The sequence below is a fragment of the Canis lupus genome, chromosome 15, assembly GCF_048164855.1.
Source record: "Canis lupus baileyi chromosome 15, mCanLup2.hap1, whole genome shotgun sequence".
NCBI classification, from domain to species: Eukaryota; Metazoa; Chordata; class Mammalia; order Carnivora; family Canidae; genus Canis; species Canis lupus.
In genome coordinates, this window is record NC_132852.1 from 11,024,927 (window position 1) to 11,051,538 (window position 26,612).

The 26,612-nt window shown below is 35.2% G+C and overlaps 1 long non-coding RNA gene across 3 annotated transcripts; it reads left to right on the forward strand.

The window, feature by feature from the left end:
- The first annotated feature begins 2,077 nt into the window (after positions 1 to 2,077).
- On the forward strand, positions 2,078 to 26,354 carry LOC140605464 (uncharacterized). 3 transcript variants are annotated; one of them, XR_012008113.1, is made up of 7 exons: positions 2,078 to 2,205; positions 5,002 to 5,116; positions 6,318 to 6,435; positions 10,792 to 10,951; positions 15,153 to 19,053; positions 20,892 to 21,227; positions 26,003 to 26,354. It is a non-coding gene; the product is annotated as an uncharacterized lncRNA (long non-coding RNA). The 3 variants fall into 3 exon arrangements; XR_012008112.1 differs by having other exon boundaries at positions 15,153 to 21,227; XR_012008111.1 differs by having other exon boundaries at positions 10,792 to 10,867; positions 15,153 to 21,227.
- Positions 26,355 to 26,612: the final 258 nt, after the last annotated feature.

The following is a 26,612-nucleotide window of genomic DNA, read 5'->3' on the forward strand; positions in this document are numbered from 1 at the left end:
TTCGTGGCCATAAAAATAACGGGTAAATGAGATAGCTGAGCAAACGTCAAAGGTCTGGTTTTGCTTCTGTGCTGTTCTATTTGTCACAGTTTCTAGCACAGACATAGAATGTTACCCAAGCTATTAATACATTAGCCCTTTTAAAGTGTCTTTAAAACGTCCCTCCCCCGATGACTTTTAAGATAAAGAATACTGTGGGCACTCACTAATTGTGACATCCTTTGAACCTCTGCTAGTAATTGAATTCTAAACATTTGGATAAAAATACAATATAGTAGTACTAGTGAGAGTTGAAGCCAAGGATGAGGCTTTGGACACCTTTGTGCTCACCTCTAGATGAGTATTTTCACATTAAAAATAAGTATTTCTTTCCCACATCCAACCTTCCGGGACCTGATAAATTTATAAGAATGGGCCTCAAAATCAGAAAGGATTACAGAGCAATGCCTGCTGCCATTTTGGTTGGCATTTTGTTTTTTACTGTTTTTGTTCTTGTGGAAATTTAAAGCTTGATTTGTTTTTCACTTACACCCTCAGTTTGTACTTCCCCGTATTTCCTATTTACTTTATTCTGTCTCAGATGAGCAAAATATAGATGATCATCCAGCCTACAAGTCATCTTTTGTGCCAAGTCTTAATAAATTGCTCAAGCAACAACTTCAATCAGGAATTAAAGAAGAATTGCTACTTAGAAAAAAAGGACCCTAGAGCAGTAAAGCCAAATAGAAATGGGATGCAAACGACAACCACAAATGTAATTTTATACATTTAGTAGATACATTAAAAAGTCATAGGAAACGGGTAAAATTAACTTAAAAAAATATGTGTGACCCAATGTATGCAAAATATTATCACTTGAAAAATATTTTTAAAGATTTTATTTATGTATTCATGAAAGATACAGAGAGAGAGGCAGAGACACAGAGGGAGAAGCAGGATCCCTACAGGGAGCCCTATGTAGGACTCGAACTCAGGACCCCAGGATCATGACCTGAGCCAAAGGCAGACGCTCAGCCCCTGAGCCACACAGGCATCCCTAAAATGTTTTTAATATTAAAATATAGTGATATTTTATAGTCGGTTTCTCATACTAAGTCTTCAAAATCAAATTTGGACTGGCCAAGTCTCAGATGCTGGGGAGGAACATGTGGCTAGTGGCTGCCATCTTGGACAGTGAAGTCCTAAAGAGCCCAGGGATGATATTGACCTGTAACACCAGAGTTCACAGACTCTGTTAGAGTGAGCAGCATTAATTACACACTAGATGTCAGCTCACTCTTACAATGCATTCCACGTCACTGCCTGTCCAAGAAATAAAATAGTTTTTTCCTCTTTCCTGTGTTAAAATCCTCCTTTCTTTCAAGAAGTCATTCCACTCAACTCTTCTGTTCCCCCATGTGTCAAATTCCAGTTCAGCAGGGCCAGAGAAAAATGTGACTGTGCAAGACAGCAGTTAAAAATCTTGGTTTAACACTGGTCAAAAATTTTTTCAAATTATTGTCCCTATTGATGTGGGCCTGGGAGGAAGAATGACCAGACCTCTAAGTCTTAGGGCAAAGAATGAAGTGTGTGCTGTAGGTGGGCAGATGAGTTACTTTTTAGATACTGGGTATCATAGTTTACATAATAGTTCGTATCTGGGCTATTTCCTCTATCCTACTGTCTGTTCTCTGACAGCATGGAGCAGATGTAATTATTTCAATTTTATTAAATGTTACTACCAGAGAGAACATATCTGAAATCACTGCTTTTTGTTCATCTTTTTTTTTTTTTTTTTTGATACACTCATCATGCATTTCTTTATCTGTTCTTGGGTGTTCCAGGTTAGTACCTCATCTTCTCAGGCCATAGTATCCAATCATCTTTGGTTAAAGGCCAGTCTCTTATATTATTTAATAATTTCACTTCATCTTCCTCTCACTCCACCTGAAAGCTTCCATTCGAATATGTTTAATATATAGTATTAGATTTGGATATATCCTCGAAAAGTACGTAGTTCTGCTTTGAAGACTGTCTTTAATTCATTTGTTATTGAGCCATGAATCTCATTCCTGCTTATACACTTTCTCTCTCGACAAGTGATGAGAGGCTCAGCGGGCCCAAGATCTACAGTTGCCTAGATGAAAACCTAGAAGAGCCTAAGATGGGGTTCAGTCCAAGTCTAAATCTGAAGACAGGAGAAGACTTCTTAGTCTCCATATATGAGTGAGCCAATTTCTAATACTAAATCTCTTTATATTTCTATATGTATCTAGGAAAGATGGTGATGGATGTGTGTGTGCGTGTGTGTGTGTGTGTGCATATATACATACACATATACCCACATCTCCTAATGGTTGCTCCTCTGGAGAAACCAGATTAATGTGAGCTTTCATCCAAGAGTAGTTCTAAAGCAACAGAATTGTTAAGAATGAGTTTTCAAAATTGGTCCTGGGGTTTTGGAATTGGTTCTTTAATATGATTAGATTAAAATGGTATTTCTATTTCCAATTATAAAGACATCACTGTTAACCCATGACATGATTTGGCAATAGAAACATGCAAAAAGGGGATCCCTGGGTGGCTCAGCAGTTTAGCGCCTGCCTTCAGCTCAGGTCATGATCCTGGAGTCCTGGGATTGAGTCCCACATCGGGCTCCCTGCATGGAGCCTGCTTCTCCCTCTGCCTGTGTCTCTCTGCCTCTCTTTTTCTCTGTGTCTCTCATGAATAAATAAATAAATAAAATCGTTTAAAAATAAAGAAACATGCAAAATATCTCTGTAGGATCCTCCTAATCAACCAGTTATAAAAAGCAAGGAGCTAAGTGACTACATTTGTTCTGTTGTAATGTTTTAGGAAAACTAACAGATATGAGATTGGCTGGTAGCTCCTCAAGTCCATGGAAAAAAGCGGCAAAAGAAAAGGATCAGCCCAGGGACTCCAAGTCCAAACTCAAGTCATACAAAGTTCACTCAAAAGACACAATTATTTCCTGAGCCTTGGGGCTGAGATTGCTGCACATCACTCAGAACCCATCCTGTGATTGGATGAGTTGCAAAGCAAGTTGAACCTCACAGGATGTCTGCTTTTAAAGGGAGGTCATTGACTGGGAAATAATGGGATGCGGTATGTTGGATTGAGGATGTGTGGGAAGAATCACAGGAAAAAACTAAGAAACTAGAGACATTACGCCCTAAATTCTGGTGAGTCATCATTACCAGGGAAAGTAGCTTCCCTACGCCCAGTGGTTGGTGCCTTGTGGCAACTGTAGTGGCCTCCCTTGAGGTAACTGTCATCCAACCACTACTGATTCTCCTCAGGACCCACTCCCACCACTCCTCTGTTCTTCTAGACCTGTAACTATACTCAAAGCCCAGTAGACCCCTAAAGGTAAAGTACAACATGTGACCCATGGAGAGTGTTCTATACCAAAGGGACCACTTGAGTTTCTAATTTATACAGACAGAAATCCAGAAAACATATATAAGAAGGGATGTTGAGGGTGTGCAATAATGGTGGAAGGAAAACACAGTTGGATTAGACCTAACTTATTGATGTGATCTCACTAGACAGAAACTCTGCACTTAATGTTGCAGCTCAGGGTATTAGGATGAAATATAACAGTTTGTATACTGGGCTGGATGAACCTTGGATAAAAAGCTGGCCCCACAGTGGCCAACAGACATATGAAAAAATGCTTATCATCACTTATCAGGGAAGTGCAATGAGATGCCACCTCGTACCTGTCAGAATGGCTGAAATCAACAACACGAGAAACAACAGGTGTTGCTGAGGATGTGGGAAAAAGGGAACCATCTTGTACTATTTATGGGAATGCAAACTGGTGCAACCACAGTTGAAAACAGCATGGAGGTTCCTCAGAATTCTAAAATAGAACTACCCTATGATCCAGCAATTGCACTAGTAGATATTTACACAAAGAATTAAAAAAAAAAAACAACTCTAATTCAAAGGGATATACATCCCCCTATGTTTTTTTTTTAATTTTTTTTAAATTTATTTATGATAGTCACAGAGAGAGAGAGAGGCAGAGACATAGGCAGAGGGAGAAGCAGGCTCCATGCAGGGAGCCCGACGTGGGACTCGATCCCGGGTCTCCAGGATCATGCCCTGGGCCAAGGGCAAGCATCAAACCACTGCGCCACCCAGGGATCCTTTACCCCCTATGTTTATAGTGACATTATTTACAATAGCCAAGATATGGAAGCAGTCCAGGTGTCCATTGATTTATGAGTGGATAAAGAAGATGTGATATTTATATACAATGTAATATTGTTTAGCTGTAAAAAGAATGGAAACTTTCCATTTGCAACAACACGAATGGAGCTAAAGGACATAATGCTTACTAAAATAAGTCAGGGAAAGACAAAATGCCATATGATTTCACTCATGTGAAATTTAAGAAACAAAACAAATGAGCAAAGGGGAGAAAAGAGAGACAAACCAAGAAATAGATTCTATTTTTTTCCAAGATTTTATTTATTTATTCATGAGAGAAGCAGAAACATAGACAGAGGGAGAAGCAAGCTTCCTGCAGAGAGCCTGATGAGGGACTCGATCCCAGGACCCCGAGATCACAACCTGAGCCAAAGGCAGACGCTTAACCACTGAGCCACCCAGGTGTCCCAAGAAACAGATTCTTAACTATGGAGAACAAACTGATGGTTACCAGAGGAATGGGGAATGTGGGGATGGGTGATATATGTGATGGAGATTAAAGATTGCACTTGTCCTGGTGAGCACTGGGTGATTAAAAACTTAAAAAACAAAAATGAAACAAAAGATGCTTACCCACAGTGAGTGACTTGCCTTGGCTTAATATAGAGAAACAGGTTCAGATACTTAGAAACATGGAATATTAGGATGGATTTGTCTTTTAAGGCTTACTCACCCACCCTGGGAGTGTCCAGAAGACATACCTGTCACCAGTACTGTGAGAAATAAATTTGTGAGGAGAGTCTCAGAGTCCTTGACAAGCTCTGCAATCATTCTTCTCTGTAGGCCAGACCTTACAGTGGGAACTGCAGTTGCTGAATCAGGAAACCTGCATCAGTGGGAATAACTGGATCCCAGGGTGACAAGAGGCATATAGCATCACTCAACCACAGAGGGCAAGGTGAGCATCACTACCGTAATGGAGAGCAGAGTCAAAGCAGCAATGAGAATAGTCTGACTCACTCAGACCTATGACATTGTCTAATTGATCATGGTGCTCCTGGAAGTAAAATAGATAGGAACTCTACTGAATTCTTCCTTGGTCTGTATATGCAGAAAATTTCTTGGTCCAGTGAGCAAGTCTAACCTGAATCCTAAAACAATGAGGCATAGCCCCTGAATCGATTCCCAGCCTTCAGCCAGTTTATAGACCTAGAATCTCTTAAATGAAAGGCAGACCAGGTTCCCTTGAGGAAGGACCATACTGTAAGAATGAATAGTCATTATCTGTTTCTTAGGCTTCTGTAGAAGCTGCTACAGCCTTTTCCCAAGGTAACTGTGCGTTGGGGAACTTGCTCTGAGCTGATGCTGATTCCAGGAGACCCAGAACATCACTGTGACCTACCAGTCAGAGTAGGAACTTATGAAGATCAGCTGATCAAAGCAGTCTGGGCTTAGATCCATCTTAAGTTGGGCCAGATGGGTCCCTGAACCCATGGTGTGGTTCTTCCCGCAGTTCTGGAATGCATAGTTGGGATAGACATATTCCATAGCTGATGGAATCCCACCCTGGTTCCTTAACCTGTGGAGTGGGAACTACTATGATGGGAAAGGCCAAGTGGAGGCAACTACAACTGCCTCTTCCTAGGAAAATAGTAGAGCTAACATAATGCCACATTGCTGGAAGGATTGTAGACATTGGTGCCACCATCAAGGACTTGAAAGATGTAGGGGTGGTGATTCCCACCACGTCCCCATTCAATTCCAGTGCTTGGACTGTGCAGAAGACAGATGGAATATGGGGAATGACAGTGGATTATGATAAACTTAACCAGGTGGTGACTCCAATTGCAGCTGCTGTACTAGATGTGATTTCATGGCTTGAGGGAATTAGCATGTCACTTGATACCAGATATGATCTTTTGAAAATGCTTTTTAGTTGAGACCTGTCAGTAAAGACCTCCAGAGCAGTTTTCTTTCCACTGGTATGACCAGTTATACACCTTCACTATCTTACCCCGGGGATATATCAATCCTCTGTTTCACAATTTAATTTACAGGGGCACCTAGATGACCCAGTAGGGTAAGCGTCCAGCTCTTGATTTCAGCTAAGGTCATAATTTCAGGGTTATTTTTTCTGAAAAAAATAATTTTGTTTACAGAAATCTTGACTACCTTTGCTTCCACAAGACATCATACTGGTCCATTGCATTGATGGCATTATGCTGACTGGACCCACAGAGTAAGAAATAGCACTGGATGAAAAGCCACATATTCACAGTAGGTTTTTCCTGATTTTTAAATTATTATACATATATGGATGCATTCGCTACTTTTAGCCATAGATGTGTTGTCTTCTTGGGAGTTGCGTTGTTAAAATATATATACGTTTTTTCAAAAATGGAAATAATGGGGACAGAGATTATTGGGAAACAGTTGAAATATCTTCGAGTTACTTAGCCTTTTCCTTAATTTCTTGCAATAACAAAGTGATTTCCCTCTTTCTAGTTGGACTCTTGGTTTTGAAGTAGGAAGATATGTTCTGATCTTTTTTCTGTAGCTGATCCATTCTTCTTTTTGAGTCCATTGATTTATAAAGGTTTGTAATTTCACAACCATCATTAGGGTGAACATCACAATGTACACTATGTCTGTAACTTTGATTGCTTGAATTCCAGAGGAAAGTTAGAGAATAGTGAATCAGTGGGGAGAGGGAGAAGCAGGTCTCCCTCTGAGCAGGGAGTCCCATGTCGGATCCATTCCAGGACCTTGGGGTCATGACCTGAGCCAAAGGCAGCTGCTAACCTGACCAAGCCACCCAGGTGCCCCTAAAATTTTCTTTAAAAAAAAAAAGTAATATATTAATATTTTGCTGATACTAATAAAAATATCCATGATAAATCAATGCAGAAGAGATTTACACTTTACTATTTTAAAGCATTTTTAAATGCATATAATTTATATGTTTTTGGTTCAGAAAAGTATGATAGTGTAATCAAAAGTCTTGAGCATAAAATTATATTTCATGAAGACAAAATTCTGTGGAGAAAATAGAATAGAGATATGGAGAGAGAATAATATAAAATCTCTGGCTTTTAAAGAAACTCATATATTTATATATAATAAGCGTTAAAACCTAATATATTTTGATTCTATTGGATACATTTATGTGCAGTTTGTTGTAAAGTGCAAAAATTTGCGGTTGGCCAAAAATGTTATCATTTGAAACCATTCAAATTGTAAAGGAATTTTAGATATCTTGATAAAAGTAGATGATGAAATAAATAATAGGCCTTCAACATACTTCAAGTCGTCTAATCAAGCAAATTGTGGTGGCGAGTGCTTTACAAGATACTAGGAGTACAAAGTTAAGAATGTGCAGAAGGAGAGAAAAAAAGAGAGACATGAGTACCCAGAATGGCAAAGGAAAGAGAAATATTTATGTTGAGAAAAGACCTATAGCATTAGAAGAAGTAGAAGATGAGTAAATGAGCAAGTGAAATCTTTTTTTTTTCACCTCCTCAAAGAATAATTGGGTGGATGTGAGGCAGAATAAAATGAGTCTAAGTTTTGACCTCAGAATTAAGAATAATTCCAGTATTATTACATGTTAACTCTTTAACTTTGTCCCAGTCACATAGGTAAGAATCAATTTTCCCCGAAGGAAAACAGGAAGTCTGCCACTATAGCTTATTAAAGACTGAATAGGTAATAAACACCACTCACTCCAAGAGCTTGATGAATATTTATTAAATTAATTGAGAATTCTAGTAATTAGGAATACTGTATACTTTTTATTATGTCCTATTGGAGGCATACATTTTTTTGTCAGTGCCCCAATTAAAGAATCTTAATTAGGAATTGTTTGTACTAGCAATCACAAATCTATGTGGACTTTGCCCAGCATCTGGTCATTGGACTGATGCCCAGAAAAAGATGGAGTATTCACCATTTCATGCACCTGAACACCTTTTCTTTGGTAAGAGAGGAATTCATTGATAATGCCAATAGTGTATAGTATACATGAAATTGTATTATTAGATGTGCTAAAATCTAAATGCTTAAAAAATATAGATTGTTAGCATCTATAAGTAAAATATTTAAAATGTATCATTCTGATATTTGATTAGCCATAAGGGAAATCTCTGCTGATGAGAAATCCTAGTTAGCCAATGACAGAGTAGAAGACTAAACCTATATTTTTTGCCAGACTCATAGTTTATATTGAAAGAGATACGTTGTCTTACGAGACCAAACTACCAAATATGATTGAACTATTTCTAAGGATTACTCAGCACTTGAGAATATGTCTAGTCAGAGTTCTGAGATAAAAAAGCATATTATTTGAAAAAGAAATTTTCCTATCTATTGTGTATCAGGCAACTACAATTTGACTTGAGTAGCAAAACACCTTCCTCGCTGTTAACAGATAACATTTAAGGATAGTTTTTTTGTTGCAATAAAATAAAAGTAATACCCAAAATATTGTTATTTCTTCTGCTGAATTCACAACAATAAAAGGGCTCATTCACATCCTCTAAAATTTGGTAACATAATTATATAACCATTTCAAAGTAAATCTTTTTTTGATTTGAACTTTTTGGATGCTGTTATCCTAAGCAGTGCTATTCCATATTGAAATGTAATACACAAATTTGGATATATTAACTGGACTTCAGCTTGCAGTTGTTTCCTGAGACTTTGACCTGAACCTTATGCTAATTGTGAAACCGAGTAGCCTTTTTGTTTGTTCAAGGTTATTGTCTATACTGAATTCTCGAAACATGTTAAAGGAAAAATATGTTGTTGGCTGACAGTTGGAGGCTCCGTTGTGTACCGTTACATGAGTGTTAAAGATACTGAGACAGGAATGTGATAAATTACCTAATCAGATAATCAAGACTTGTCTCCTTTGCTTTATATTTTTATAAGAAAAGTTTCAGTCTTTTTTTTTATTGAACAAAGTAAGACAGCTCACTAATAATTGGTTTAAGTTATTTTTTATAAGCTATCTAGGAAATCCAGCTTAAATCATTAAGGAATTAAAGATAAAACAGAGTCAAATGTTTTTTTTAAAAACCTTGAGGAACAAAAATCAGCACTTTGTTTATTTTCAATTGTTATTTAGGTGAAAATAAATAATATTTGAAGGAATACTTCTCATGGTGTGACATAAATATTATTGGACTTAAATACAGAATTAGAGTTTTTTTTTAGCCTAATAATAGCTCCAAAACCACCATGGGCACCCTCATTAGATTTTATCCTTATCCTTTTTATAGCTAGTTCTTATCATCCTTTCCCAGCAAAGTATTGAAATTGTTTTCAAGTTCTTTTTTTCTCTATTTTCTTTGTTTATTGACTTACTTATAGGCAGTAAGACTTTTCAATAGCTTTTAAAACCAAATAGCCCAGACACACACTGAAAATTTGTAGCAAGTGATATATTTATGACTAATAGTATTAAGAGTTAAAATCTGTGATATCTAATGTATGTACAAATGCTAAATATATTTTATTAGTACATGAAAAACATTCAGATATTAAGCAGTGAGAGTTAAACAATTATGCAAACTACTAATGCACTTAGTAGTTGAATAACATAAACATTTTTAACTAAATACGGCACATGGCACCATATTATAATAGAAATAACTTTCCATATAAGCAAACCCAATTGGATGAGTCACTTCTCACAGATTCAAGCATGCATGAAACTGGATAAGCTAAGAAACTGGAAAGGAATGAAGTTCAAAATTACTTTTTCAATGTGTAAAGCCAGTCCTAGGCAAACTGCTGCCAGTCTCCTGAATGGTGGTGCAGGCTAGTTACAACAAAATGTGTTTGACGGCAACATATTGTCATGTTAGTTGTTGTCAGTCAACAATCCTTTACTAATTTCATCTGAGATTAGGGAATGGACTTCTTGGAAAACTAGCAGTTTTTTTAACTGGCCTCTGTCTTTCCACTGACTGCTCCCAATGAAGAGCCGTTTTTTTTTTTTTTTTTTTGAAGTCAGCTTTTCATTCCATAGGGGAAGAAAACACAAAACTTTGATTTCTTTCTTTTTGGAAAAAGCTTACCCAAACCACTATATTGCTTGGCAAATCACTTTATTCAGTCTAATTCACTCTTTTCCTCTTGTTTTCTTCAATAAAAATTTTGTATCCATTTCCTTAAAACTTCCATAAGATTGATACTAGAGTATATGATAACAAACTTCTGTCTTCTGTGCAAGCTTTTAATTTTTTAATTTAGTGGAAAATTTTAATCAACAGAAATACCGAAAAGATTTCACAATGAAAACCCAGAGAAGAGGAACCTAAAGATTCTACCTTTAATGTACACAATGTGCGTCATGTGACTCCGCACATTCAATCCATCCACACTATTTTTGATGCATTAAAAGTATGTTGCAGAATTTATATAGTTCCACCAAAAATTTCAGTATTTCTAACATTAACTAGAATTCAGCATCATTTGGATTTCTTTCTTTGGATGAAAAATGTTACACCGTGAAATGCACAGATCTTAAGTGCACATTTGCTAAGTTTTGACAAACAGATACATCTTTTATACCAAGATATACAGCATTATGATAACTTAAGAAACTCTTGTCTTGCTTTATCCTTGCAGATACAACTCCCAGAGGCAAACCACTGTTCTGATATTTCCCACCACAACATAGATTGGATTTACCTGTTCCAGTCATGTGAGTGGAATCTCATAATACACACTACTATGTGTAAGGCATTTTTCACTCAGCAGAGTTCTGAGATTCATCATATGGATGCAGGTATCAGCAGTATTGCTAAATAGCATTCTTTTACGGATACACACAATTTGTTTATACTTTCACCTCTTTATGAATAATCTAAGCCATTTTGTTTTTAATTATAAAGTTGCTCTGAATGTTTTTATACAGTGTTTTGTGCATGGGTAAATATATCTAATACATATCTATAATACATATTATAGATAGATAATCATATATATTATTTTTCTTTGATAAACACTGAAGATGGGAATTTCTGTCTTATAGGCATATCTTTAGTTTTATAGGAAACTGCCAGAAATTTTTCTCAAGTGACTTTATAGTCTCACTACATATGTCTGAGAATTCTGGTGGCTCTGCAATCTCACTGATATTTGGTCCCAATAATCTTTTTTTTTATTTGAGTCATTCTGGTGATTATCATGCAGAATTTTAAGTTGTTGTTTTTTGACGTTTTATTTATTCTTTTAAAATCCTGTTTATTTGGTAATCAATTTTGCACTAAATATCAAATCTTCTTCATATTCTAGCTCTTAATTGACAAATTTTCTATAAGATGACTTGCTGTAAAATATTGATATCCATTAACTTTATTAAATATATATATATTTGCAATCAACATATTAATATTATATTTCATGAGAGAAAGTAAAGTCAAAACTTAAAAAAAAGACTATAAAGAATACAACTTAAAATGTATTTTATGAATAGAATTATTAAGAAAACCTTTAATAATCAATCAAGACTTAGATTAAAAAGTGTTTTAGAGAGTTTTCTTTTGCTATTTTTTAAGAGCACTTGGGTACTCAATTTGGACCAGTTCTGATAAGCTAAAAAATTAAAACTTGGAAAAAGTGCCATTCACAAAAAAAGGCAACATCCGTAGGCATGACATAATGAAGTTCATTAGCCTCTCAATCCTTTGACTGATCAGGACAAAGTTCTGTGAGAAGCAACAGTATTCCAGAGACATACTTATTCTATATTACTAATATTCATTTTTCAATTTATTTCTTTGATAATATTCAAGACACATAACCTTGGAAAATCATTCTTAAATGGTAATGTTATGTCATCTACCTGAAAAAATTGCTGCACTACAGTCCTTAGACAAATCTTTACAATATGGTTGAGAACAGATTTTATTGCTGTAGTGAATGGCTTCTGGACCAGAAAATGTGTACCTTGCTTTTAAATCTTTTATAATGTTCTCTTTCTTGTTCCTATAGCTAGGGTTTGCTCATTCTTTTCTTAAAACGTTGTTCCCTTTATTGACTCGAAGATTACTATCAGATGTCACCTATGCTACTTAACCGTATATCATAATGCCCATTAAACTATGTGCCTATGAACGTATGGAAATAATACTAAATAATGCTGGGCACAGAGGCTCAGTGCACCCATGCATCAGTATAAGTAATAAAATGTTTTACTGACTAGAGATGTGGTACTTTAAGACAGGGTTACAAAAAGTCCCCAGTGCCCTCTTTAAGGGAATATGTCAAATGATTTCATTGGATATTATTCCCATGTAAACTAACAAAAATGAGAGATGTACCTAAACTCTCCTTTCTCTTACTAATGGGTCAACTGAAGAGAATCACTTGAGTTTAAGAATTTGCTAAGGCCCTAATTGTGTCCTTCTATCTTTCTCAAGGAGTGACACAGCTGGGTGCAGGACATAACTGCAAATACCAGGATGACTATTATAAACCATGAGAGCATAATTATTTGGTTTATAGCATAAGAACTCTCCAGTAGGCTACCATTACAGATTAGTGAAGAGCATTGTACCTCTAAAATCAACAAAGAGCTGATGAATATGCAATCCATAAAATTTGAGATCTAAACACTGGTTAAAGTATTGTTGTTTTCTAATTCCTATGTAGCATTTCTTTAATAAGAGTCAGTACTGCAAAAGAAAAAAAAGGAAATGGGTCGATATTGCAAAACTGGTGAAAATGTTTACAACTAAAAATTTGTAACAGATTCTATCTACAATGGAATATCTATTAGCCTCCATGGTCAGAAAGACTCTTTCAAATGCATTGTAAATGTTTTATGTTTTATCCTAATTTAAGGGGTAATGTTGCTTAATATCACCATAATTTTATTGTAATTCTTCATAAATATTAGATATTTCTTAGCCTTAGTGAATGGTGGTAAATATAGGCAATATAAAGTTGTAAATATTATTTAAGGACATTAATTAGTGAAATAATTACTTTGGTAATCATTTGGGTTCTCTAAGTACATGTTAGAATATTCCTTCTCTACCATTTTGAAGGTAAATTGACTATATTAACTTTCTTTGGTCAATGAACCATGTTGAGAAGTGATGTGCACCCCCTCCAAACCGAGGTGTGAAGATCCAAGAAGGGGTTTTCCAAAATCTCCTTCTTACTGCCACAGTGCCTTGCAGTACTCCAGATGTGATCCCTCTTTCATTATGGGCCCTGAAGGGAGGCAGAGAGTTTGATGGAGACTCTAGACAATCCAAGATTTCCAAAAAGCACAAGCAAGAACTAAGCCTTTATTGGGGAGTAATTTGCTGCTACAGCATAACCTAGACTATCTTGACAGCTACCACGTTGGGGTGCTTCCATAACAAAACATAACAAACATGGCATCGTGTTAGTGGTCGATTGGAAAACAAGAAGGGAACAGATGCTGCAGATGGAATGCTGATGACCCATCATGAAAAGTAGCCAAGGATTTGGAAAACTGTTGCCTCCCTTAACTTGAGAAGGTGACCACATATCCAAAGAATCCACGGATCTAGGGAAAGAGATTGCAAAGTAGAATATTAATTCTGAGTGTTTATTGATAGGGCTCCATTTGGGAAATGCAGTATAAAAAAAAAAAAGCAATCTAAGGAGAGTAGAGTTTTAACAGCAGGAATAAAAGAGAAAAAAAAAAGTGCAGAAAAGTAGGGACTTGCAGTGTTGGATGTGGCAAACGGTCCTCAATCCCAAATGACAAATGATAAAACTGAAAAGGTACTTGAGAGTTAAGGCCAATTACATACAACTCAACCTTGTGGTAAATAGCAAATCAGTGCAATAGTCATCTGACCCATTGTTAAAATATCTAAATAAATTAAAGTGCCTCAAAGCAGAGACATTTACACTTGTGGCATCCAGTAAATCCTTTGAATTTAAGGAGTGGCTCAGAGAAAGGCTCAATGTGGGACTATTAAATCTAAGTCTTTTAAAGTCAAGGTATCTACAATTAATTTGTGATAAAAGGCATGGGAGAAAAGCAATATCTGTAGCAAATCTAAGAACTGTCTAGAAATAGCTGTAGATGTAGCTGTTAGCTCATGGAGGTCAACAGAAATAAAGTAGATAAGCCAAGTAAGTTTTAATTGATTTATACAAAGAAATTAAATAAATAACCCACAGGCCATAACTAAGAATGTCTAAGATTTCGAACCTCCAACTTTCAATGATAATGAAGCAGTCTGAGAAAACTGATTACCTCAAGGAAAAAAATAGTTTAATGCATATTGGCTATAGCATACAGACAAGGAGAATAAAGAAAAAAGAAGCATCTCCTGGTACGAAGAAGTCAGGGAACAGAGTTTGTAATTACAGACTGGAGAGTCCCTTTCAGGAAAAGGATTTGCAAGCTAAATAAGAAATATTATCCACCATCAACGTTAGAGACCTTGCCAACAACACCCAGTGGGATCCAAAAGCACTATGATCTCTCATGGCCTATCTTCCTCAGTGGGAGTGTTTATCATGGCCACACCTGCCCTAGTCCTGCCATTTTATATTGGGTGTGTGTGGCATCTAATTTTTCTTTTTCAGTTCATAGATTTCTAGATGGAAGGAGGCACATGCTGAGTAGGTGATGAAAATATTAGTCATTACTTAAGCTTGAACGTTTAGGTGGACCCACTGACTAATGGACTTTGAGTATCATCTGTCACAGGGTGTGAGCAGATCCGGCATATAGGGAAGAGGATATGCTGAATATTTAGTGACAAAAAAGTCAGACCGTAATCATCATTAGTATTCCGTGTAATATCCAGTTCCCCTCGAGGCACATGACCTTCCCCACCAACTTAACCTTGAATGAGGCCATTTAAATTGTATAATAATATGAAAAGAATTGGCGTATGCCTATTTCATATGCAAGTTTTGATAACCCTTGTGCATTTCTTATATTTTTCTCTCCCTCTCTATGCTTTCTTTTTCCTTCTACTGTGTTCCAGATGGTAGCTGTTTTTCAGCTGAAGTTCAAGAATAAAGACACTATGGAAAAACACCCTTCAGTAAATCTGAGAGGCACACGCAGCATGAATGAGAGATAAGCCTATGTTGTTTAAAATCACTAAAATTTGAAGGGTCTTTGTTACTAGAGCATGATCTAGATTATCTTGCTTACACATTTTACACAGTTGATTTGATGTGAAACAACTGTAAACTGCTCCTAGGTTTTATATCAGGGGTCTATTCTACTAGCTGTCATGATCTTTAGAATTTCCTCATTCAATCAAAATAGCTTTAACTGAACAGCCTTTTTGATATTTGAGGGAGGATAGATGGAATATTGGGCCTGAAAGAAATTTGGGAAGTATCTGGCTATTGGATTGGTAATAACTTACTAAGCATGTAATCAATGACAGAAAAAAAGAGATTGACTTATTTTACTATGTAAGCATTTAAAAAGTTTTTCTCCTATACATAAATAAATGACAAGAAAAATATACCAGGCAAGTGTTTATAACATATACAACAAAGAGTTACTATCGTTATTAAAGCAAATAAGATAAACACTGGCAGCAAGACTAAAATAACAATACAGAAAAGACAAAATGTAAGTGAACATTAAACACTGTAGGTGAAATGTGAATATTAAAGTTTAGGTTAATGAGTAATCATAGAATTCCAATGAAAACAATGAAATTCCATATTTTGTGTATGAAAAAGGCAAGATCTTCAAAATGGTTAAGGTATTGTTAGACATCCTCACAGGCTAATGAGGGCTCCTTTGAACATAGCAAATTTTGACAGTTATATACAGTTTATTTTTAAAAATCGGATTTGTGACCTTGTAATTTTATTTCTAGGAGTGTATCCTTAAGGAACAACCATGAGCATTAAAAAAACCCACATTTGTGCAAAAAGATGCTCATCACTTATACATTAATAGTTTTAAAAAGCTAAAAACAATGTAAAAGTCCAGAAGAATTTAATTCCTGAGTAATTTATGTTGTATCTTCTTAAGGGCTCCTGCAGTTTTTAAATTGTGTCTATTAGAATTTCAAGAAAATGTGAAAATTCTTATATAATCTCTTTCAATAAAAGAATAATTAACCACAAAATATGAAAGTCTTAAATATATTTTATCCTTGAAATGAGGATTAGGAAAAAAACTAGAATTTTATTTTTACCCTCAGTATTATCAAAACTTTCTCCTAACCTTGAATTAGTTTCTTAGAATACAAAATAGAAGCAAGCCCATTAAGTCTTTTGCAAAAAGGAGGGAAGGGAAAAAGGAATATTGTTAGTTTAATGAATAATCAAAATATGTGGCTCTTTTTTATTCTAAATATGAGTCACTGACAATAGGCAAATAGTAAAATGCACATGTACTAAAAAATATTGGAGGAAGTATGGGGAAAAGTGCATCCTGAAGACCAGCTATATTCAGACACACATCCTTCTCCTGCAAGCTTCTGAATCACATATACTGGGAAATGTTATTCTGATGCTATGGTCATTTCCTTGAGTGAAGTTTAATGTTCTTTCTGAAAAATAAATGTACTTCCTTAAAAGTATCTGCAAACCTAATTTAAATGTTCCTAACATTTTACTCTTTATTTAATTTCCATGTAATTTGAAGTGAGAAGGAAAGATAAAAGCTTTTAAAAAAAGTATTAACTTCATTTTGTATCACTCAATTTTAACAAATTAGTACATAATCCAATGAACACAGGATAGTTAATATCTTGTGTTGATTATACTTAAAATATACATTGCATCAATATAAAAATGAACTTAATTAGGAAAGGAATCAAATAAGTGTCAAGATCACTATTTTTGTCAATTGTTTCCTATCAAAATCAATGAAGATTAATTTGAAAGGAGCATCATCGTTATCTAATTACACTAAATAAGAACTGAGATGACAAAAGGAAGCATTTTAGTTACAGGAAAAAGTGTAGTAATTAAACTTGCCATTTACTTCCAGAGTTTCATGTTTTTTTTAGATACTTTTGCAAAATATGGTATACAATCGTACTGTACTGGTTTTAAGACTTGCATTAAAAATAACTGAATAGCTATCACATTAATAAATCTTTGAGAAAAATAAATAAATAAATCTTTGAGGAAGTACCTTCTCACCAATTATTTTACAGTGTCACCACATTTTTATTTTCTTTAATTAGAAATGACCTTAGAGGTCACATGATGAGAGTAAGGAACTGAGGCTAAATTATTTTTCAAAAGCTACATTGCAAATTAAAATCCAAGCTAGGTGTGGAGTTCAGACACCGTGTAGTTTACTCAATCAACAAATTGACTAACATTTTTTAAAGGAAGGAAAGCAGTGTGATTTTCCCAGTTTGATGAATAATCATGGATTTTTCCAGAGCTGTGCGGTGCTTCTAACACTGTAATGTTAACAATGTTTTTAATCATGTTTGTTGGTCTTTAATAACATTTGTTCGTCTTTAATAATGTTTGTTGAATTGAGTCAAACTGAACTACTTTAAAATCGATGTGAGTATCCAGAGTAATTTCTTTTGGATTCATTATGAAGGTAATGTTCTTGATTTCAGTAGATAAGAATAAAATCTACATTTCTGCATGGAACTGCAGGTGTTCAGTGCCTGTAGCATCAACAAAATTACATCAATTAATTTGAAAAAAAATATGCACAAATCTATTAGAAAAGAAAGATTGGCCAAAATTTAAGAAAAAAGACAATTCCCATATTAATCTTTTTGGTAAACTTTGTCCTATTCCATTGTAATATTTTATTTACACAAATATGTATATGTCTACAAGCTATTTCATCATTTGAAAGTATCATTTTAACATGTAAAAATACCAAATTAACTTTTAATCTGGATGTTAATGATACTCATTTTGTTAATGAAAAGCAAGATCTAATTCACTACTGTGAGTGATATTTGTTGATTGGATTAAGCTATCATCTTTCCATGAATAACTGAAGCCAATATACATAAAACCACATGCTGTGTCTACATATATATTGACTAAAGTGAGTAATGAAAATGAAGTATTTTCAGAAGCATGCAAATATTCTAGAGTATTTGTATAATATTTATTATCTGGATAACATCAGAATCAAGTCTCTCTTCCACTAAGAATGTACAGATAGGCAGTTTACATGATTATTAAACATAGGAACACTAAGAAAAAACATCATTGTATCAGAGTCCTGGTTTTGCTATTACTGACTCTGTGATGTTTCCAAGTCAATTAATTTTTCAAAGTCTCCATCTCCTCATCTATAAAATGGGAATTATAATAGTACTTAAATTATGGAGTTGTTGTAAAGATCCAATGAAATAGTGTATTTAAATACTTAGCAATATTTCTGGCATAAGATAAATTCTCAATTCTCAATATATTTTATCAGTTATATTTCAAAAGTGACATTCACAAAATCACTTTATACCAGAAGAATGATAACAGTTTAAAAATCTTATTGGCTAAAAAAGAAAAAAAAGTGACTTATCATCTATAAGGTGGAAAGAACAATGGGGAAAAGAAGCCAATCCCATACTTTATGAGTGGCCATATAAAGTAAGTCAAATGTTACAGTGCACTTGGCTTAAGCTATTTATTCACGTTTTCTTCAGCCTTTACCTTCCCACAAAAAAATATTAGTCTAAAATGTATCTATACTTAAAGTTAATTTTTCTGTAATTTTCAATCATCTCCCTGAAAGTTTCTCTCCTATATCACCTATCCTATTCTCAGGCACCATGATATTGCCCCATGAAATTTAACTGAGTTTGTATCTAATAATCTCCCTGATACCAGACTAACACCTAAGCTCCCAAACAAAAGCAGTTGTTTACAGAAGAAGAGGAAAAGAATGCTATGAATGATATTTTAAAATTAACGAACTCAAATGTGAGTATCTAAAAATGCATCATTTTTTAAGTTTTTAACGTTTACCTGTCCCACCTTTTGGGAATGAGAATGTGTTTGTGATTCTGGGTTGGAATGGGTGCCAGAATTTCCAAAAGAAGTCTGAGTTTGAGGGATGTGTGCTAGCAATTCGAGCAAATCTGTGTTTAAGGATGTGAGACGGACCATCATCCAGTGCCTAGCCTACAGCATGTACCAAGTCAGCACTTTACTGGCTTCCTGAGTCTTCACCCAGACATAGGCGGCAAGATCAAACGAGTAGAATTTGCTATAGCTATTTCAGCCAGAATGTGGCAGCTCTCTTCATTAAAAAAAAAATCCTGTTTCCATAGTTTCAAAATAGCCATAATTTATAAAGAATGAAAATTAAGTATTTTCTGTTTAACAATTATAATCTTCTAGATTTTATCCATGACCTAATGTAAAAATAATTTATTGTGGGTATATAGGATATTTATCTAAAATATGTTTATAGTTACTAAAATTTAGAGGGCAGAAAAAGGGTAAAGCATGGTCTGTGTGGAAATTTTTCTATGATCTATAGTTATGTTCACCTCCATCATTAAGGAAAAGCAATCCACTAGTGAGTATTTGGCTTAACGTATACAATTAACCAGAGATAAATTTATGCTGCTAAGCAGTGCTGGCCAGGAAAAAAAAATAAGTTTTGGTTTGTATTATTATATACCTCTAATTACTAAAGGAGATTATGCATATTAATCAGTTTCCCCAAATGGATTTTAGGAAGAAAAGAAACTCCAAGAAGTTAAGTCACTAAGCTTAATGTACCAGCCTCGGAGAAGATGAGCCACCTGGAGCAGGAATTATAGGGTCTAGGATGGGATGTTTTGAGAAGTAGCAAGAGTTCACTAGAGCAACTGCAAAACACAAATTGGTGTTTAGATGATGCTGTGAAACCCAACAAGGATTCAGTGATATTACCAGGTTAAATAATTTGCCCAAGAAGACACAGATAGGAAGTACTAGAGAAGCGACCTGAACTGGTGGGTGTGAGCAGTGGTGATTTGGATTTAGAGATGCAGTGTCACCCCCTGATAGTGAGAACTGCCCCACTTTTAGATAGGATAGGCAGTTAATGATACTTTTTAGTTTTTTATAACTGTTGCCTTTTCCCCTTTCATGCTGGTCAGTGAATGGCCTGAATCATTATTTAAATAAATTGGTGCTAAGTGGGCTCCATTTGCTCAGTGCCAACAGGTGGCTTAGGGAGAAATGAAATAGGCTGGCTCAGAAAGTATTCTACAACAATGAAATAGGCTGGCTCAGAAAGTATTCTACAACAATTCTACGCAGTCCAGTTCTTTCCCCAAATTACAATGTTGATTAAAAACCTGCCACTGTTCCATTTTTACAATATATGCTCTAAACTTTTTTCTGCCCTTTAGCCTACCATACAAGGCCACATGCAAACTACAGACGGAAGCACCTTCTATATAGCAATAGGCAGGTACTTAGAAACTCGCTGAAATACAGTTTCCTACTGGACCAAGTGCTTAACTCCATTAGTGCCATAGGCTGATTAAATCACCCACATTACATTTCAACGGTGTTTCAGCCAATTAAGCCAGCTCAATTCATCTCTGCTTTCTGGGGTCATAAAGACATTAGAAACAAATTTACGATCCGGCCTGTTAGTGAAATGACTTGTGGAGTTGTTTTTAAATCAGAGTGGCTAAATTAATAATTAAAAAAAAAGTTTAAAATGATCTGAAATGGGTATTTTTTTAAATATTCAAAGCCATCATGATATGGCCTTAATTACATTTAGAAAATGCTTTTTTCTTTCTTTCTCTAAGCAGACTTAGAAAGCAGTGAACTGAGTGAACCAACCAACTGGAACAGAGGAAGAAATAAGCTGAATTCATTTTCAGTCAGGTGACCCCATTGTGGAACTATCTTCTCATAGCATTCAGTTCCCCTGAATGATAATTCCACCAAGCAGCTCACAGGAGAGGGTAGATTTGATCCCTAAAGTAACATGCATCTAGTAAATGCAGGTTAGCCAATTAAGTTGTGCAATTTCTAGAACTATGCAGATACTGCTTTAATATCCCTGCCCCTCACTCATCAAGCCCACCACAGAGCACCATCTATCATCAGATGTTTGACCAAAATGAAAACAGAGAGCTGACCAGGTATGATTAAAAGGGATTTATATAAACTGACAACAGCAAATGCTATGTGAATTAATACATTTCTATTTCATGATGTTGGAAAGAATTGTGAGCTTTTATTGTTCATAATATAGTTTTACAGAAAGTTTAGAGAAACTTTGTATTGAAGGATCCTTGACAAATTTTGATAAGATACAAAATGTTTTTCTAATATAAACTCACTCAAGAAATTTGAATATGGTTACATCCTGGATCAACCATTAGAGTACCTCTCACTTATAAATAATCTTTGGATTCAAGAGCCGCCCTTCGTGGTCTTAAAATCAATTTGTCCAGTAATTGGTTAGATAATAAGTTTGCTTATTATAAGAGACACTAGTATCAATAGCAGCTTTCACAAAGTAGGATTTGTTGTTGTTTAGTTTGTCTATATATACTTTCTTTGTTTTTAAATCTAATGCTCCATAGATGCAGCCATCATATGACGGCTCTGTTTGAAAAATTCGTCCAAGAACCAATCACCTTGTTAGTGCTCTATCATTCCTGTGTTGTTTCCCTCCAAGCCATTGTTGAAGATGGCAAACCTAACAATTCTGCATTTTAGCCAGCAGAAAAAGGAAAAAGCAAACAGAGAACACCCCTATGTTTAAGAATACAATTCAGAAAAAAAATACAATTCAGAAGCTATGTATTTCACCTGCATTATATGTCATTTGCATAACTTATTCATAGGAAAATACCTCGCTCCAAAGGTGGATGGATAATGTTGCAGTTTCTGACCAGCCTTGTACTCAGCTTAAACAGCCATTATCATGGGGAAAAGGGGAGAATAAATATCAGGATACAAAGAACAAACTGTGGTACTGATGGGAAATATACAATCACCTTAAGACCTTAAGTAGGTATGTAGCTAGAAAAGATGCTCCAGGATGTCAGAAAAGGAAAATTTCACATAGTATAGTGTTTGGGGACTTTACTCCTATCTAGTCTCTAGTAATGAGGTGTTGAAAAGTGCATCTTCTAATAAAGCCGCAATCTGCAGTGCTCCACAGACTAACCACCAACAAATGCAAACTGACACTTCTGAAATGGATTAATGTGCATATCAACAATCTCCTAATGGCTTTCATCCTTTCTATCACATTTGACCTTGCCTTTTGGAGGCATTTGATAAATGATTAATTATTCATTCTAGAACTTGATCCTTGAACAACTAAACTACTTCCCGGAAGCAAATATGGATGTGTATTAGAGCATCAGAATCAATCAATTATTCATTGATTGTATGCCTTGTATTTGCCTAGTGTGTGCCAATCTCTAACTTAGGCAGTCTGGGAGATATAAAAATAATGGAATACATGGTCTCTGACCTCAAAGGACTTACAATTAGAATGAAACAAATACCAAACAGGATGTGTGGTCTAGGGTTGTTATATCTGACTATATTAGTGTCTGTCCTCAGGGTCTTCCATTCAGCCCTGAGAGCCTCCACCAAATTACAACCTGTCTCCAGAGCATTTGGGAGGAAAGCTGATTCAAACAAACAGAAAATTCTGAAAATAAACAGTAATAAAAATTTTGGTGATAATGAGGGAAACAGAAAAACACAGACCCAAATTTTAGATTATAATTTTAATATACTGTTATCATCATCACAGGAATAAGTGACAAAACAAATACAGGACTCAGATATGAACACTTCCGAGGGTTACTGATGGATAGAAGAAGGAATAAAGGAATAAAGGAATAATCACATGCTGGAAGTGCAAGGGAAAATATAGAAAGAGGGGAAGGAAAGTTGGAGGAAAAGATTTATATCTCAGGAGAACAGCATTGCCCTAATCTCAAAACTGGACAAATATATTTCTGGAAGACTAGAAACCAATAAATCCAATGGAAATAGATGCAAAAATATTTAACAAAATATTAGTAAATCAAATCCAACAATGTATAAAAATAACTATATACTATGACCAAGTGGGATTTATCATAAGTATGCAAATTTGCTTCAATAGTACTAAGCCCATTAATGTAATTCATCACATCAACAGGCTAAAGAAGAAAAATCACATGATCATATCAATAGATGCAGAGAAGCATTTGACAAAATCCAACATCCAATCATGGTCAAAACTCTCAGCAAACGGGGGTAGAGGAGAATTTCCTCAAGTTGATAAAGAATATTTGCAACAAACATAGCTTACATTATACATAATGGTAACAAACTCAATGCTTTCCTACTAACGGCACCACTGCCTTTCAAGATCATACTGGAAACACCAACTAATGCAATAAAACAAGAAAAGGAAAAGGGTGTCCAGATTAGGAAAGAAGAAATAAAACTGTCATTGTCCACAGATGATATTACAATCAGTGTTGAAAATCTGAAAGAATAAATTAAAATAAACCTCGTGGAATTATTATGTTGTTATTGCAAAGTTGTAGCACAAAATCTTAATATACAAAAGTAACTATCCCAAATATCAGCAATGAACGAGTCAAATTTGAAGTCAAAAACACAATACCACTTAAACTAACATCCCTCAAAAAGAAAAACTTAGGTGTAAATCTAAAATAATGAAGTTTTTGAGAAAAATTATAAAACTGTTAAAAATGCAATTAAATGGAGAGTTCATATTCACGGATAAGAAGACTGAATATTGTCAAGATGTCAGTTCTTAACCAACTTGGTTGACAGAGCCAGTCTTAATCAAAATACCAGCAAGTTCTTTGTTGATATTGACAAAATGATTTGAATCTTTTATGGAGAGTCACAAGACCCAGAACAGCCAATACAATATTGAAGAAGAACAAGGTTGGAGGACTGATCCTACCTGACTTCAATGTGCCAGGAAGCTGCAGTAATGAAGACAGTATGTGATTGGTGAAAGATTAGACAAAAGATCAATGAAATAAAATAGCGCAGGGGATTCCTGGGTGGCTCAGTGGTTTAGTGTCTGCCTTCAGCCCAGGGCATGATCCTGGAGTCCCGGGATCGAGTTCCACATCGGGCTCCCTGCATGGAGCCTGCTTCTCCCTCTGCCTGTGTCTCTGCCTCTCTCTCTCTCTCTGTGTCTCTCATGAAAAAATAAATAAAATCTTTAAAAAAATGAATAAAATAGCCCAGAAGTAGTGCTCCCCATAAATAAATACATCAACTGATTTTTGACAAAGGAGCAAGGCAATATAATGAAGCAAAGACTGTGTTTTCAACAAATCTTACTGGAACAACTCTATCTACCTGCAAAAATAGTAAATCTAGTCACAGACCTTCTACCCTTCAAAATGATGAACTCAAAATGTATCATTAATCTAAATGTATAATGCAAAAGTATAAAAACCCCTATAAGAGAGCATAAAAGAAAATTTAGACAACTTGGATAAGGAATGGCTTTTTACATAAAACCTCAAATGCATAATTCACAAAAGAAAGAGTTGAACAGCTAAACTGCAATAAAATTAAAATTAAAAAAAATCTACTCCATGAAAGATGCTATCAACAGAATGAAAAGACAGCACACATTAGGAGAAAATACTTACAAGAGACAAATATGATAAAGACTATAATCTAAAATATACAAAGAACTCTTAAACTCAGCAATAAGAAAATATACAACCTAATTACAAAGTAGATCAAAGACCTTAAACAGACACCTCACCAAAGAAGATAAAGAGTTGGCAAATAAGCATACGGAAAGCATACGATTATTCCAGATCATAAGTCATCAGGGAATTGTAAATTAAAACAGTGAGATGCCACCGCCGTAGACCTATTAGAATGGCCAAAATCTAGAACACTGACAAAGATGCAGAGCAAAAGGAAGTCTCAATAGGAATTATAAAATGGCACAGCCACTTTGGAAGGCAGTTTGGAGATTTCTTAAAAACTAAACCTACTTTTACCATCTGATCCAGCAATTGTACTCCTTGGTATTTACCCAAATGAATTGAAAACTTTTGTCCACACAAAAGCCTGTACATGAATATTTATGGAACCTTTGGATATTTATAGAAGCTCTATTTGTAACTGCCAAAACTTCGAAGTGGCCAAGATGCCCTCCGATAGATAAAATAATAAGTAAACTGGGGTATATTCTGACAATGGAACATTATTCAGCACTAAAAAGAAGTGAGTTATCAGGCCACGAAAAGACATAGAAGAAACTTAAATGCCTATTACTAAGTAAAAAAAAAAAAAAATCAGTAAAAACTTCATACAGTATGATTCCAACCAAGTGACATTCTGGAAAAGGCAAATATACACAGACTAAAATGGTAAGTGATTGCTAGGATAGGGAAGTGAGGGATAAATAGAGCACAGAGCAGTTTTTTAGACCAAGGAAACTATTTGATACTATAATAATGGACATGTGACGATATTAATTTGTCCAACCCCATAGAATATATGAAACTAAGAATGAACCCCAATGTAAATTATGGGCTTTGAATGATAATGATGTGTCAAAGTTTATCAGTTATAAAAAGAAAGAGACCACTCTGATGGGGGATGCTGACATTGGGAAAGGCTACATATATGTAGGGCAGGGATATTGGGAATATCTGTAACTGCCTCCTAATTTTGTTATGAACCTAAAATGTTTTAAAAGTTTTAAAAGTACAGTGTCTTTTAAAAGATATATAGGAGATACAGATATATATAGATATAGATATATATATACATATATATATATAAATTACTGAAAAGAAAATTGGAATAAAACTGAAACAACATAAAAAATTGAATGGTGTGTTATAGAGCAGTATAATTACAGCTGTGTTCTTTTTTTCTTTCACAGAAACTGTTTGCTCTATCTATTAGAGAGCACGCACAAGCTCACAGGCAAGGAGAGTGGCAGAGGGAGAAGCAGACTCCCCACCTAGCAGGGAGCCCAAGGGGAGCTCCATCCAAGGACCCTGGGATCATGACCTGAGCCAAAGGCAGATGCTCAATGGACTGAGCCACCCAGGTGCCCGAATAAAATTTATTTTCAAATAGGACATGCCAGAAAATTTAAACACCATTTCAGCAACTGATTCATCAAATTGTATTATTTTTTTTAAAGAAGGACTAATTTTGTTTGTCACATGTAAATGACTACAGTGCCATTAAAATGAAAAAAAAAAATCAGTAAAAACATTTGTTCCCAAACTCTGAATTCTAAAATAAAGATGACACTAAATGAAGATGACACTAAAATGAAGATGACATATGAATAAATAAGAGGGGGGGGGATTCTTTAAAAATCTAACAAGGTGGGTTGGGGAAGAAGAACTTTCAAGATAACAGTGTTCTATGAGAGACTCCTAACTCTGGGAAATGAACAAGGGGTGGTGGAAGGGGAGGTGGGCAGGGGGATGGGGTGACTGGGTGTCGGTCACTGAGGGGGGCACTTAACAGGATGAGCA